Here is a 7,151-nt window from a genome sequence, read left to right on the forward strand (position 1 = left end):
GCTGGGGTGCAGTGGCGCGATCTCAGCTCACTGCAACCTTCGTCTCCCGGGTTCACGCCATTCTCCTGCCTCAGCCTCCCGAGTAGCTGGGATTACAGGCATTCACCACGACGCCCAGCTAATTTTTGTATTTTTAGTAGAGACAGGGTTTCACCATGTTGGCAGGCTGGTTTCGAGCTCCCGACTTCAGGTGATTCTCTCACCTCTGCCTCCCAAAGTGCTGGGATTCCAGGCATGAGCCACTGTGCCCAGCCTTTATTTTTAATCTTACAACCAATTAAAAATCAAGAAATGAGCTTAAAGGAAGCCACAAGGGGACATGCCAAACAAAAATGTAGGTTCATTTTTTTAACCTTAACATGTATTTTCAATTGACTGACAGCCAATAGTTGGCAAGCTAGTTTTGGCCCATGTCAAAGCAGTAAAATAAGTCCCCTTCATGATGGTGTCCACTGTCTAATCGAGAAAAATGGGTATCTACATCATGTAGATTTGTCTAATGGTCACCCCGAGCAGCCTCTGCTGCTCAGGTGCCAGCTAGAGATAATCCCATGAAAGAAAAGCTGGCACCCGTACACATATGTTGCTTTCTGGAGCCAATTTACATTTTGTGCTTTTGTCTAGCTGAGCCAAAACAGCATAAACAATGCCAAACTCGGTTTTCTGATTATTTTCAGGCTGATCGAATCTGGCACATGACATGGTTTTATCTAATTAACCCACATGTGGTACAAAACAAAACAAATTTGAAATGGAAAGCTCTTTCTGCCTTTACTGAAAGATGGAGGTGAATATATAATTATTTTGTCCTTGTCTCTCAGCCAAATTTATAGTTGAGAGAGGAGGACTTTTTCTACTAGATAGCAAAACAAGTTCTGTGTATTACCTGTTATAATTAAAATTTATTATGTTTTCCATTTTTTCAAATTCAGCTCTTCCCTCTTCTCTCTCTGTCCTAAAAAGAGAAGAAATGTGTAGAAAGTATGTTCCTAATAAACACATGGCCTGTAAAAGGAAAAATCGTTTCTGGCTACCCACACGACACTTTTTATACCAAATGTGTGGGTTTTTTTTCTCATGCCAACCAGTTCTTCACACTCCTGGAAACCAAGTGTGTGTCCTGCAATTCAGTTCTGACACTAACTAGCCTGTAATTACCACAGACCCCACAGGTTACGGGCTTAGTCCCATGACACTGCCCCCACTTCAGATGCCAATTGCGAGTCCCAGGTTTCCATCTGTACTTCGGACTGACGGTTATAAATCAGAAGTTCCCATGACCCCCTGCACCCCCTTCTCAGGTACAAGGATTTTCTGTAATGGCTCACAGAACTCAGTGAAACATTTTATTTATTACTACTAGTTTATTATAAAGAATATAACTATTATAAACAGCCACATGGCAGAGATGCGCAAGACAAGGTATCAGGAGGAGGGGTGCACAGAGCTTCTATGCCCTCTCCGGGCACCCCATCCTCTCATCATCTCAACGTGTTCACCAGCCCAGAAGCTTTTCAAATCCTGTTGTTTAGGGTTTATATTTTAATAAACGTAAGGGTTTTTTAATTACAAAAAAGTAATAGGAAGTTCTATTACATATGCATGCTTGATTAAAACATTAGCCATTGGTGACTGAACTCAATTTCCAGCCCTTCTTGCCTCCCTGAAGGTTAGCGGGTGGGGCTAAAAGTGCCAACTCCCTAAACACATGGTTGGCTTTCCTGGCAATTAGCTTCCATTATCTAAGAGTCACCTTATTATCATAAACTCAGTATGTTTATGATATAGTTTATATGTTTGATATGGTTTATGTCATATGTTTGATATGATTTATGTTATCTTTATGATACGGTATGGTTGAAAGGAGCTTCTTATGAGTAACAAAAGATGCTCCTGTCACTCCTATCGCTCAGGAATTCTAAGGATATTAGGACCTCTGTGCCAGGAACTGTGGATGAAGACTGCTATGATTTGAATGTCCCCTCCAAAATTCATGTTGAAATGCAATTGCCAATGTAATGGTATTGGGAATGAGGCCTTTAAGGGGTGATTAGATGATGAGAGGATTAATGCCATTATCATGGGAGTGGGCTCCTGATAGATACATTTAGCCCCCGCTCTTTCTCTTGTGTGCATGCTTCTTTCACCATGTGACGTCTTTCACCATGCTATGATGCAAGAAGGTCCTCATCAGATATTGACACCATGCATAGTCTTGTACTTCCCAACCTCCAGAACAAGGAGCCAAATAAACTACTTTTCTTTATAAGTTACCTACTCTGTGACATTCTGTTACAGCAGCAGAAAATGGACTAGGACAAAGACTAAATATACGTTTTTTGTATCACTGTTTGTTTACAAAAACATCTCAAAATGACATGAGAGATCATTGAATGGTGTTAAAAGAAAAAATAAAGCAACAACAACAACAAAAAAAATGATGAGACAGTCTATCAGATTCTGAAGAAAAGTGTCAGGCAAAGTAAAAGTTCAGCTATCCATTCAGGGTCCTAGTTCTTCTATGCTTTACCACATTAAAAAATGGGGCCAGGCACAGTGGCTCACGCCTGTAATCCCAGCACTTTGGGAGGACGAGTTGGGCGGATCACAAGATCAGGATTAGATCAGGATTTCGAGATCAGCCTGGCCAACATGGTGAAATCCCATCTCTACTAAAAATACAAAAATTAGCCAGGTGTGGTGGCAGGCACCTGTAATCCCAGCTACTTGGGAGGCTGAGGCAGGAGAATTGCCTGAACCTAGGAGGCTGAGGTTGCAGTGAGCTGAGATCACAGCACTGCACTCCAGCCTTGGCGACAGAGCAAGACTCCATCTCAGACAAGAAAAAAAAAGAATTGGTGGCCTCCCTTGGCATGGTGCCTCTCATCTGTAATCCCAGCACTTTAGGAGGACTGCTTAGCCCAGGAGTTTGAGAACAGCCTGGGTAATATAATGAGCCCCATCTCTAAAGAAAATTAACAACAACAACCTAAAGCCGGGCATGGTGACACACACCTGTGGTCCCAGCTACTCAGGAGGCTAAGGTGGGAGGATCACTGGAGCCTAGGGGGTCCAGGCCACAGTGAGCTATGATCCTGCCACTGCACTCCAGCCTGAGCAACAGAACGAGACCCCCGTCTAACAAAAAAAAAAAAAAAAAAAAAAGTGGCTTGACAGTGGCCATCATATTGCTCATCTAGAATTGCTTCAGAATATCTAGCCAATACTTATTTTATTTTATTTTTGCTCTTTCACTCAGGCTGGAGTAAAGTGGCACGATCTCGGCTCACTGCAATCTCCACCTTCCCAGGTTCAAGCAATTCTTCTGCCTCAGCCTCCCCGATTAGCTGAGATTACAGGCACCCACCACCATGCCCAGATAATTTTTTGTATTTTTAGTAGAGATGGAGTTTTGCCATATTGGCCAGGCTGGTCTTGAACTCCTGACCTCAGGTGATCCACCCGCCTCGGCCTCCCAAAGTGCTAGGATTACAGGTGTGAACCACTGCTGCCTGGCCTATGCAATACAATTCTGAGAATAATGGGACTTAGCAAAATCCTGTTTCATATTAATGGAAGTGATAATGTTGTTAGAGTAGGAAGTGGTATATACCTACCATTTGTCTCTCAAATAATTTGTCTCTAAAATGATGCTAAATAAAGTAAAACATACATAAATATAAATAATCCATGGGTCCATAGGCCAGGGACAACTTGGCTAGAATAGGCCATGTGAGTAATGAGGTCTGCTTGGGAGCCATCTCAAACAGTAAGATTTACTATATGTGATAGGATCGGGATTGAGGCGCACTTAACCAGCACAACCACGGTGTGCTGTGGGGCCAAGGCCAAGGAGATGATCCACATGGTAAAGAGGTTGGTTACATATGAGGGGATTGAGCGAATAAGTAAATATCTTGAAGATAGTGGGAATTGGGTTATTAATTTTTGGAGGTACAGATATGAAAAGGGGAAACTAGAAAAGCTCAGTGGCATTGGATTAGAATTTGTGTAAACTCATGGTTTTATTTTTATATTAATATCTATCTGTATTGGTTTTCTATTGCTAATGTAACAAATTACCACAAACTTGGTGGCTTAAAACAACCCACATGTATTAACTCAGAGTACCATAGGTCAGAAGTCCAAGAGGGCTCAGCTGGATTCTAGGCACAAGGCATCACAAGGCCCAAATCAAGGTATCAGTCAGGCTAGCCTTTGTCTGGGGGATCTGGGAAAGAATCTGCTTCCAAAGCCATTGTTGGCGGAATTGAGTTCCTTGCATTTGTAGCACTGAGGTTTCTGTTTTCTTGTTGTCTTCAGCTCGGAGACTACCTGTATTGCTCATCACATTTCTCTAATCCCATCATCTAGCCAGTAACAGCACATCAAACTTTCTTATGCTACAAATCTCTCTGACTTCCCTTCTGTTCCCAGCTGGTGGAAACTCTGTGCTTTTAAAAGATTCACTTGAATTGACCAGGGTTACCTGAATAATCTCATCTTAAGGTCAAATGATTTAGGACTGTAATCATACCTGCAAAAATCCCTTCACTACAGTACCTACTGTAATGTTTGATTGAATAACCAGGAGACAAGAATCTCAGAAAAGCTGCTTTTAGAATTCTGTCTACGAAAAAATACTATCTATACTTTGTCACTGGGTCAATAGACATCTATATGAATAGATACAGAAATAGAGACATATGTACACAGGTATACATACACATATTTCCTATATATGTCTTCTGAAAGGGCCTAGAAGCAATGACACCCCAGTAAAAAGCAGTATACTTTGCACCCAAGTCTTGGTTTCTAAATACCACTCCCCACTAAAAGGAAACATGGCTCCTTGTTGAAATGGATATTTTCATGGCTGAGGCAGGAAAAGTACAAGAGAAATCTGAAACATCTTATACCAGAAAGCAAAGAAGCACTCAAAGAATGATAAGGATGTGCCAAAAGGATTCAGGGGTCTGGGCAACAGTGGCTTACGCCTGTAATCTCAGCACTTTGGGAGATGGGGTGGGAAGATTTGTCTGAGCCCAGGAGTTTGAGGCCAGCCTGGGCAACACAGCGAGACCCCATCTCTATATTTAAAAAATTGAAACAAACAAACAAAAAGGATACAGGGGCCAGCATGAAGCTGATTTCACTGTTCAAATGTGACAATCAAAGTAATGACAGTCATGAATTATAATCTATTGAATAAAATAAATATCCATGAGTGCTTGTTTGTATAAATGAATACCAAAGGGAGAAGGGAAAGTTATTCCTTACAGCTGAATGCCAGCTAATAAGTATAGAAGGAATGATGGGGTTAGAAATTACTATTTCACAATCATAAATGATTCAGGCAGAAAACATCAGTGGATGCTAAAACCAGTGGGTAAAAGTCTGATGAGGAGCAGGATATTTGCATAGCCTCAAAGTATCTCCCTGAAAATTGCATATCAACTGTTTATTAATTATTCGATAACCACAGTGTAGAGAAACCCAGCCTGTTCCATCACAACCAAGTGATAATAGTCAGCACTACCAATAATGGGACAAACTGGCATCCTATGTTTCCCGATATGATGCAGTGAGAAAAACACAGCATCTTTTCTGTGATCGTCCTGTCCAAATACAGAGCCTTATTGGAATCTTGAGGAAACATCAGACAAGCCCATATTAAAGGACACTGCAAAGTTATGAGTCTGTACTCTTCAAAAAATGTCAAAATCATTCAAGACAAGGAAAAACTTGGGAATGGTTCCAGCTTGAAAGAGAGAGGACAACTAAATGGTCCTAGATTGGATCCTAGATCATGAAGAAAGAACGCAACATGGGAGGAATTTGCTTTTGGTTTGTTTTATGAATAATTTACTGGAACAATTGGCAAAATTTGAATGGAATCTGTGTATTTGATGGTAATAGGCATTGATGTTAATTTCTTGATTCTTATGGGTATACTATGGTTATGAAGGAGAATGTCCTGATTTTTAGAAAATATACACTGAAATAGGCCAGGTGTGATGGTTCATGCCTGTAATCCCAGCACTCTGGGAGGTGGAGGCAGGCGTATCCCTTGAGTCCAGGAGTTTGAGACAAGCCTGGACAACATAGCAAGATTCCTTTTGTATTTTCTCTACTAAAAATACAAAAAATTACCTGAGCGGGAGGCTGAGGCACAAGAATTGCTTGAGCCCATGGGATGGGGGTCGCAGTGAACCAAGATCATGACACTGCATTCCAGCTTGCGTGACACAGTGAGACTGTCTCAAAAAAAAAAGAAAAGAAAAAAAGGAAAATACACACTGAAGTATTCAGGAGTAATGGGGCAATGTGATTACAACTTACACTCAAATGTATCAGCAAAAAAAAAAAAAGTTTTAAAAACCCTCTGTCTGTCGAGTTGTGCCTTCCCAAAAGAAATGTTGAAAACCTATGAAAACCTACCTCTGGTATCTGTGAATGTGATGTCATTTGGACATGGGGCCTGTGCAGATGTAATCAAGTTAAGGTCATACTGGATTAGGGTGAACCTGTGTCCTTGAAAGGAGAGGGAGATTTGGAGACACACAGACACATGCGGAATAAGGCCACATGATGGCAGAGGCAGAGATGGCTGTGAGGCAGCTGCAAGCCAAGGAATGCTAAAAGATTTCTGACAAACACCTGCAGCTGAACGACAAGCATGGAACAGATTCTCCCTCAGATCCTCCTGGAAGGAAGGAACCAACCCTGCAAATATCTTGATTTTGAACTTCTAGCCCCCAGAACTGTGAGAGAATAAATTTCTGTTGTTCTAAGCTACCCAGTTTGTAGTACTTGGCTTGGCAGCCCTAAGACACTAATACTATAACTGAGAACCCTGGTTTTAAGGGTTTTTTTTCCCCCTTTTCCTTTTGCCGCCCTTTGTATTAACTTTTTAGTGATAAAATAATAATTACTTTCCTTCTTTCCACTATAAACTTGCATTGCTAGCTTATCTAGTTAAGTTTGCTTAGAAGTTCCAGAGACTGGCCGGGCGTGGTGGCTCACATCTGTAATCCCAGCACTTTGGGAGGCTGAGGCGGGCGGATCACGAAGTCAGGAGATCAAGACCATCCTGGCCAACACAGTAAAACCCCATCTCTACTAAAAATACAAAAATTAGCCAGGCATGG

The sequence above is a fragment of the Colobus angolensis genome, unplaced genomic scaffold, assembly GCF_000951035.1.
Source record: "Colobus angolensis palliatus isolate OR3802 unplaced genomic scaffold, Cang.pa_1.0 Scaffold101, whole genome shotgun sequence".
Lineage (NCBI taxonomy): Eukaryota > Metazoa > Chordata > Mammalia > Primates > Cercopithecidae > Colobus > Colobus angolensis.